The sequence below is a fragment of the Pleurodeles waltl genome, chromosome 12 (genome assembly GCF_031143425.1).
Source record: "Pleurodeles waltl isolate 20211129_DDA chromosome 12, aPleWal1.hap1.20221129, whole genome shotgun sequence".
Lineage (NCBI taxonomy): Eukaryota > Metazoa > Chordata > Amphibia > Caudata > Salamandridae > Pleurodeles > Pleurodeles waltl.
The window spans coordinates 715269494-715279615 of record NC_090451.1 but is presented as its reverse complement, the minus strand read 5'-3'; positions in this window follow the sequence as shown (position 1 = coordinate 715279615).

Sequence of the window (10122 nt, the reverse complement as noted above, 5' to 3'; positions counted from 1 at the left end):
ATAGCAGCATGGCTAACTTCGCTGATAACTGTTTCCCTAGATAAATCACAGTTATCAGGCCATCTCTCAAACAAATGGAGAACCAAGTTCACATCCCAAAGGAACGTATACCTGGAAGAAGGAAGGTTGGAAACGCTCACACCCTTTAAAAGCTTAACCACTAACGGATTCATACCTCCCGGAAATCCATCCACCTTGACATAGCCTGCAGAAATGGCTGAATGAAAATTATTTACCGACCTGTACGACAATCCTCCGTCAGCTTTCTGCGATAAAAAATTCACAATGTGGACAAGCTTGGCTGCCACGGGATCCAAATGCCGTTCCAGGCACCAACTCCTCCGGATTCTCCAAGCAGAGAGATACCTCTTCCCAGTGGAGGGTGCCCAAGCCCCACTGATAAACCTCTGAGCCGATCGCCAAATGCCTGGCAAGTGCCACTATTGCCCGAAAGCCTCCAAGCCATCAGCTGGAACTGTCTCTCCAGAACCAGAGGGTGTTTCTCGCCTTGCGGACCCAGAAGCATGTCCGGCGACCAAGGAAGAAGTAGAGGAAAGTCGCACGCCAGCTCCAACAGCAACAGGAACCACGGCTGCGCTCTTCAGAGGGGAGTGATCAATATCACCTCCGCTTTCTGCTGTTTGATCTGAGTCGCCACCCTTGGGATCATGGTGAATGGAGGAAAAGCATAATTGAGGGACCCTACCCAATCCTGAAGGAAAGCACCCGTTGTTCTCGCCAACGGATCCGGTCGCCAACTGAAAAACTCTTGTAACTGCTTGTTCAGACGAGAGACAAAAAGATATATTCTACATTGGCCCCACAGTTGCTGAGTCAAAAGAAATAACTGAGGCAGAAGCCTCCAGTCGCTGTAATCCCTGAGATAACGGGAATTCCAATCTGCTACCACATTGATCTGACCCGGAAGATACTCCGCCGTCACCCGCAGACGGTGCTCCAAACAGTAATGCCAAAAATCCTTGGCTATCTCTGCTAGGACAGGCGACCGCATGCCCCCCCCAGCTTGTTGATATACCTGACTGCCACAACATTGTCCATCTGAAGCAGAATGGATCACAAAACTCTCTTGGGCGACAGAGTCCTTATTGCAAAAGAACCAGCTAATAACTCCAGGCAATTGATGTGCAACTGAAGTTCCTGCAAGGACCATCTTCCCCCCGTCGAGATGTCTCTGCATCTCGCCCCCCAGCCCCAAAGACTGGCATCTGACTCTATCACCGTCCCGGGCTGGGAGCTGAAGATGGCTCTGCCATTCCACGCGTCGACTTGGGTCAACCACCAGTTGAGCTCCGAATGAACCTCCTCCGTCATTGGAAGCAAATCCGAATAGGTCAGGCCCCTCTGGAGATGACATATTTTGAGTCTCTGTAACGCTCTGTAATGGCGGTGTCCTGGAAAAATCGCTTGGATTGAGGATGCCAGAAGCCCCACAATCCGAGCGATCTTTCTCAGGGACAATGATGTTCTGGCTAAGGCCACCTAAAGCTCCTTCTTGATGGCCCAAAGCTTGGCCTTGGGAAGAACCTGAAGCAATCTGTCGGAATCTATCAGAAAACCTAGAAGTCTACAGTCTTGGAAGGCACCAGGATCGACTTCTTATCGTTTATGACAAAACCCAGGTCCTGAAGAAGGGCTATGGTTGTGAGCCCGTGCTGCCTCAGCAACTCTTGGGAGTGCGCCATGATCAGAATATCGTCTAGATAAACGATCAAGCGAATCCTTTTCTCCCTCAGACAAGCCACTACCGGCTAGAGCAGCTTGATAAAACACCAAGGCGCTGAGGAGAACCCGGGGGGAAGGACGGAATACTCCATCCAAGAGTCCCTCCACCTGAACTGGTGGAAACACCTGTGATGATGCCAGATGGAAATCAAATAGGCATGTTTGAGGTCCTGACGCATCAGCCAGTCTCCAGACTGAAGGAGGTCTGGTAAAAGATGAAGACCCTGCATTCTGAAATGCCGGTAAACAATAAAAGCGTTGAATTCTCTAAGATTTAAGACCAAACGGTGACCTCCTCCTCTTTTCTGTACTAGAAAAATATTGCTGCAGAGCCCTGAAGGATGGGGTTCGCAAAAAGCAATGGCTCTCTTCTGGAGCAACTCCTGAATCTCGGAGTATGTGACGCTGACGTCTTGTCGGGAAAAATGGAGAGGAGGAGGAATACTCTCCTGCAGCGGAGTCTGATAGAACTCCAGACGAAAACTCTGGACTGTTTGCAACACCCATGCATCCTGAGTCACTCGAGACCGATTGTGGAAAAAAAACTGTACATGACCCCCCAACTGAATGAAAGAACCCTCTTGAATTCTCACCTGCAGACAAACTTGACTGGGAGTTAGATCTTGAGCCGCCTGGTTGGCCACGCCGACAAATGAATCAGGAGAGTGAGGGGAAGAAGGCACCTCGTCTGCCATAGTCCCGGCCCCTAAAAGAGCCTCGCTGGGAGCCTTGGAGGGTTGGACGGCCTGACGAGCGGCCCCTGCCTCATCTGGCCCGTCCACAAAGGCCAGATTGGAAAACCTTTTTGAGATTCACGAGCGCCTTATCCAGGGTCGTGAAAGTTGTGACATACTTGGCTATGTCTTTGACGAATTTGTCGCCAAAAAGATGACCGTCCGCCAGGGGACCTGCATCCGCCACCGCCAACTCTGTCAAGGTCGAATCAAACCTCATGAGAAGGGACTTACGCGCTCCGTTGAAATGGCGCAGTTAGCATTTCCTAACAAACATATCGCCCTCTGAGTCCACTCAGCCAGGGTGTGAGGATCAACAGGCTCACCAGACTCTTTAGCCCTTAAGGCCATTTCCAATATTTTGGCCAAAGGGTCCGACAGGTCCAAAAGCTTGTCCTGACATGAGCGCCAGGCCCGGTCAATGCCTTTCTTGGGGTCCTTGGCGAATTTCTTAAGGAAAGTCAGCATGCTGGGATCTATGTCTGGCGACTCCGCCACCTTATCCGGAATCTCCGGCCTAGGGCACTCATCCCGCAATCTATTCCGTACCTCCTTGTCAAACCCCTTCCTTAGCTTATCATGGAGGTAATCCGCCACGGCCTGGGCCAGGGCCCAATCCGCTGAACGAGGATGAATAATGTCCTCCGGATTGAACTGGAATGGATTAGAGGGCGACTGAGACCTCTCCTTGACATGGGAAGGGCTGGTTTTCCGAGCTCTTTTGCATTTACGCAGGGGAGTGCTAGAATGAGAGGAGTCAGAGGTGGCTGAATCAGGGCCAGACGAGACTGCAGCTTCCAGGGAAGATCCCTTGGACGTAGACGGAAAGGAACAATACACATGATCAGAAGAAGCCTGAGTCAACGCTGACAAGGCGCCATCATGCAGCCATGAAGAGGTCTGCGGAGTAGCCGCCGCCAAAGGGCCTTCCTCCATCACCTTATCATCTGGCAAGGGAGCCAACCCTTGTTTTTTGACAAAACATTCAAATTGCTGAGTGATGGGCTTTAGAGCTGCAAGAACAGCTTGGTTGATCCTTTTCGGTACGAACACCGCCAGCACCCTGCTCAGAGACTGCTGCACTGAGGCATTAATTACCTCAGACAAGCCTGCTCCCAACTGAGGACCGAGGGCCTCCTCAAAACCTTGCCCAATCTCCTCCTCCTCGAAGGGCAGCCACTCGGTCGTAGTCGCACAACAAATTGCCGCCAGCAAACCTCTGAAATCCAGTCTCAGCACTGGGATCAAAGGAGGGGGAGCCACCCCAGGTGCAAAAGAAAGAATTTCCAATAAAGCTCCTCGGCCCAGCAGTATAACAATTATTGCAGACCCCCCAAATATTTAAGGGGTGTAGATGAGAGCCCAAAACAACAATCCACAAACGTGCACACCGCTATCAGCAGGGCCAAGCTCAATTCTTGCAGCCAGAGCCAGGCATGGAATGCCGATGACTAACACGTCAGGAATGCAAAAACGCGTGATTCCTACGTGCTGTCAACGCCTGGAGGAGGAGAAACTGATGACGGAATGCACTTAGCCCAACTAGTAGATCTAGTAGGATTTGGGATACGTGCTCCGCTGAGCTCTCTGACGCGGGCCGTACAAGTGAAAGGCACCGGTCGAGCGCAGACCCGCTATTCATACTTGCAGGGGAACAACAGCCTGAAAAATAAACTCACAAAGCTGATGCGAGAGCGGAAGGTCCCGAAAACAGGGCTCCGCTCTGATCGGAGAACCAACAAGGCCACTGACGGCGAGAACGCAAAGCCGGTGCAACAGTAAATAAGCATGCGCACCCCCAAAATAGGCAAACATCCAAAATTAAGAAGGTAAGAAAAAGGCACTTAACTTGCTGACGAGCAGCAAAGAAAGAGGAGGTTCCAGAAAGGTCATGGACTCTAATATGGTCAAGGAGCTGTTTATTGGTGGACATTTTGTGCAATGACTATTGGGAAATGTAGTTTATGTTTTTTATGTGTTTTGATTGGCTGCTGAAATTTTGAGTAGTAAAGAGAGAGAAGCATAATCTGAGCCTCCGGTCCTGCCATAGAATCATGCTTCTCTTTCTATGCTTTATTTTACAACAGCAGCCAATCAAAATAAAGAACAGTAAAAAACTACAAATCCCAAAAGTCCCATCAACACGTGATGACCATAGAGGAGGAACTCTATAAAACACTGCCTCACATAACTCCACTCCTTTTTCTTTGCTTAAACAGTATTGCAACAGTATAAGTCAATGCAAGTCCAAAAAACCTGGATCCTCAGAACATCCTGAAGGGGAGAAAAACATGACCAACTTGACACCCAGGAGAATCTCCAACCATACGGAATGTAGAACCAAGAACTGCACAAACGTCCCAATTATTTGTCCTCTGTCCCTGAAAAGATGCAAAAAATCAGGCCATAAAAACTGAAACACCATAGATAACTTTCATACATATTCACAGGGAGGGGAAAACACTGAATCATAATAATATTACAATGAAAACTGTTTAACAGATAATACATAACCAAATAAAATACATGGCAACAGTGTGGCAGGATATTCCTCGCCTCTGTGTCCTTAATAGAAGTGAAAAATTCTTAGCGCCAATGCTAGAATGTTTTTTATTCTATGTCAGGACCGGAGGCTCAGATTATGCTTGTTTAAAGCTGATCAACCACTACCAATGCAATATCAACAATAGGCTTACAGTAAAAAGATCTAAAAGTAGAGGGGGAAGACCAATCTGCGGCCCTTAAGATATCCTCTAGGCAAGAATCTAAAGCAAAAGATTTTGAGGCCATGGCACCTCGAGTAGAAATGAGCACCAAATCTGGAAACATCAATTCCTGCTTCATTCAAAAGCCAGCGAATCCATCTGGCTAAAGTAGCTGAGGAAGCAGGGTGATAAGGTTTGACTAGGGAAATCAACAATTGACCAACCATATCAGAACAAAATTCTTCTGTACTTACCTCGTAAGCCCTAAGGCAGTGGTTCCCAACCTTTTGACTTCTGTGGACCCCTACTTAATGATTACTGGAACCCGGGGACCCCCACTGACTCGTTCTTGGAGTCCGGGGACCCCCCACTAAGTCATTACTGAAAGCAGGGGACCTAATCTTTTAATATTTTTTAATAATCTAAGCAGTCGCGGACCCCCTGAGGAGGCTTCGCGGACCCGCAGGGGTCCCCGGACCACAGGTTGGGAACCACTGCCCTAAGGCATTGCACAACACAAAGCTTAGGATTGTCCACAAAACTGCGATAAGAAACAGAGCGCAAATTACATTTGGTACGCCTAGAAATGGAAAAAGTAACTCCTTTGGGAGAAAAAACCCTCCCAGCTAAGTCAAGGGCTCGAACATCCGACACCCTTTTACAGGAGATTAAACATAATAGCATAGTAAGCTTGGAAGAAAACTGTTTTTTAGAAAGGAACCTATTAGCTGGCCAAGCCTCCAAAAAACGAAGAACAATATTTACGTCCCAAAGGGAAGAATGACGAGGAGAATTAGCTAATCTGATACCCCTCAACAGTTTGCACACCCACAGGTCTACCCTCAATAGACAAGTGTCCTGTCGATATAGCTGACCGATAGTTATTATTCAATTTATAAGCCAAACCGGACGACGCTAAAGAGGATAAACAATTTAGGACCATACTGCAATCTACATATCTTTTATGTGTACTGGAGGACCAGGATCCCGCAATAAAGGCGGAAGACTCCTGCGAAAGGCCTGGGAGATTCCATCTTTCCCTGAAAGACGCCAAGCCACCAAGAACAACTGCCCCGAGAGGACAAGTAGATGAGGAAGACTCAACGGGTCTAGGAGAAGAGTCCTCCTGAACGGGAGAAGAAGCGGATGATTGCAACTCAACTCCAAGACCACTGGAAACCAGGCCTTAGACCTCCAAAGGGGGGTCACCAGAACCAGATTCACCTGCTGACGCCGTATCTGAGCCAGCACCCTGGGAACCATCAGAAAAGGGGGAAAGGCATATCCCTGATTCAGGGACCAGTCCTGAAGGAATGCATCCATTGCCAGTGCTTTCACATCCGGTCTCCAACTGACAAAACACTTGACCTCACGTTTGAGTTGGGAAGTAAACAGATCTATCGAAAAGGGACCCCACCGAGCCGAGAGTGCTTGAAACATTTTGGGGTGAAGCCTCCAGTCGCGGAAATCTCGAAGATGACGAGAATGCCAATCTGCGACCGTGTTGTTGCTCCCTGGCAGGTACTCAGCCATCACTGAGATCGTGAGTTGCAAGCAGAAATGCCAAAAGTCCTTGTCAATCTCTGCTAGAATGCGAAAACTGGTCCCCCTCAACTTGTTGACATATCTCACTGCTGAGATATTGTCCATCCGAAGAAGAATGCAACAGTTCGTTTTGAGCGGGGACAGACTCTTGATTGCAAAGGAACCCGCTAGAAGCTCCAGACAATTGATATGCAGATTCAACTCAGACTTGGACAGACAGCCCCCAGTGGAGACTGATCCGCAACGGGCTTCCCAACCCCACAGACTGGCATCGGACTCTATTACGATTTCCGGGGAAGAGCTGAAAATAGCCTTGCTGTTCCACGTCTCCCTGTGTTCTAACCACCAATTCATCTCTGACCGAGCTTCCTCCGCATACTTGAGGCCCATCTGCAGATGGGAAATCTTTAACATCTGGAGGGCTCTGTAATGTAGAGGATACAGAAAAATCACTTGGATCGAAGAAGATAGCTGGCCCACCACGCGGGCAATCGCCCTCAATGATACAGTCTGTCTGGACAACAGCAATCTCAATTCCCTCTTGAATGAATCTTTTGAGGGGGAAGAACTAGCTGGGCCCGAATGGAGTCGATCTGGAAAATTAAAAAATCCATCTGCTGAGTCGGAATGAGTAGCGACTTCTGGACATTGATGATAAACCCCAGCCTTTAAAGGAGGGAAATGGTCCAATTTAGATGAGCAAGGAGACGAGTGTCCTGAGCCATAATGAAAATGTTGTCTAGATAAATTATGAGACATACACCTCGAGAACCAAGGAACTCTACCACTGGTCTCATGGCCTTCGTGAAGCACCAAGGGGCTGACGACAGGCTGAATGGGAGAACTTTGTACTCGTGACAGAGGCCCTCTCACCAAAATTGAAGAAACCTTTGGTGGGGAGGGAATATGGGGATGGTTAGATAGGCATCCTGGAGGATGTCTCTCAACAAGTAAATACCCGCCATCTTGAAGTGTCGATTGACTAGGAAACCGTTTAAATCTTTTAAGTTCAGAACCAGACGTGGCCCACCTCCCTTCTTGCTTACAAGAAACACTGGACTTAGAAAACCAGAAGGGTGCTTTGAGGTCTTGACAATAGCGCCTTTTTCAACAGCGCAGAAACTTCGGCCAAAATGAAACTGCGCTCTTGTAGGGAAAAATAAGTTGGACGGGGAAGAGCTTACTGGATGGGGGACTCGTAAAATGTGAGTTTGAAATCCTGAATGGTCTGGAGGACCCAGGCATCGCAAGTAATATTGCGCCACTCTTGTAGAAAAATACCCGTCCTGCCCCCCAAAATTACCTCTGAATTTAATATTAGGCTCACCTGTAGATCCTGCCTCTTGGGAGTAGGATTGGTTGCCCCTGGACCTTCCCCTGCGGAATCTGGAGTGGCCCGCTCTTGGACAGGAGGGGTAGAAGTAGATGCAGAGGTGTCATACTCCTGGAAACCACCTCCAGCCCGGTGGTAGTACCCGCGTTGAGGGCTCTGATGGTTGAAGCGGCCGAAGGCACGCCCTCTGTAGCGTCCGGCTCCTCGAAAAAGTGGTCGAAGAACCCTTTAGATAGAACCTTGGACCTTGTCGGGGTTTGCATAAGTTGCGACAAATTTGGAAAGTTCCTTTAGGAAAGGAGAGACAAACAATAATCCCTGAGCCAAGGGACCTGACTCAGAAGTAGCGAGGTCTGCCAACTTGGGGTCCAGTTTCATCAAAATGGAGCAGCGATGCTTCGAAGAAATAGCACAATTTGCATTTCCCAGAAAACAAAGTGCTCTTTGGGCCCAACCCACCAAAACATCAGGGTTAATAGCCTCCCCTGACTCTTTGTCCTAAAACGCCATTTCTAAAATCTTCGTTAAAGGACCAGAGACGTCCAAAAGCTTATCCTGACAACCCCGCCAGGCGCGAACAATGCCCTTCTTAGGGTCTTTAGAGGACTTCTTCAAGAATATGACCAGAGCAGGATCCAACTCCGGGGTGTCCATTACTTTAGAGGAGAAATCCGGTCTAGGGCATGCAGACTGCAATCTGGATCTCACTTCTTTGTCGAAACTGTGTCTAATATGGGATTCCACATAATCTGCCACCTCCGAGGGTGGTACCCATAAGGAAGAACAAGCATGGACTATGTCTTCCGGTTCAAAGGTCAAGACTTTAGGAGTAGGCAGAGAATCTTGCTGGTAATGAGACTTCTTTTTGCGTTTACGGGGAGGGTCATCCCATGTCTTGGAAGAATGGTCTGAGGAAGAAGAAACCAGATCCTCTCTGGACCGCCGCCCGCCACACTTCCCCCTCCGAAATACCGCTCCGCGGTCGAAAGACCACGGAGGGTATTCTAAGTTTTTCCCTGGACTGGCGGGCGGTCGCCAAAAGACCGCCCGCCAGCCCAGGGAAAAACTCCCTTCCCACGAGGATGCCGGCTCGTAATCGAGCCGGCGGAGTGGGAAGGTGCGACGGGTGCTGTTGCACCCGTCGCGTATTTCACTGTCTATACTTGTAGGGGCCCTCTTACGGGGGGCCCCTGCAGTGCCCATGCCAGTGGCATGGGCACTGCAGGGGCCCCGCCACCCCCCCTACCGCCATCCGGTTCCCGGCGGGCGGACCGCCGGGAACTGGATGGCGGTAGGGGGGGTCGGAATCCCCTCGGCGGCGCAGCTAGCTGCGCCGCCTTGGAGGATTCCAAAGGGCGGCGGTACACTGGCGGGAGACCGCCAGTGTTGCCGGTCTGACCGCGGCTTTACCGCCGCGGTCAGAATGCCCTGCGGGGCACCGCCGGCCTGTCGGCGGTGCTCCCGCCGACCCTGGCCCCGGCGGTCTAAGACCGCCGGGGTCAGAATGACCCCCTTAGTCTTTTGAGTCGATGCATTATAGTCGTGCTCTTTAGTCATTGCCCTGATAAGGCTTTCAAAATCCACAGAATGTGGGTTATGACTCTGTTGGAGAGATTGGGAACCACCAGACAGGGAGGGCTCTGCTATTGACTGAATGCCCGAAGGGGCAACCCATCCCTGCTGTTCTGCAAAAACCAATCAGATGATGTTTAATGGGTCTGATAGCCTGTGCCAAAGCTTGATTAACAGTGTGATGTGCACCTGCATCCAAGGCATAAACCAGATCTTGTTTCAAACGACCCAGCAGAATCTTCCACATAGTATTCTTCATTCACCTCGTCTTCATAGCCAGCCATGCTGAGAACAGCAGGTAGGGCCGCAAAGAAGCAATAAAGTGAATACAGTGAATAAAGTGAAGTAGGGCAGGACACCAATCCTCAATAAGGGGATCAGGCAATGAACTTCAAAATATATGTGGTGTCCAGGTAAATTTCTTTAAAAGATAAGATGTGGAGGGAGCTGCCCTACCTAGAAGAAAAAATACCAGGCCCAGTCTGAATAA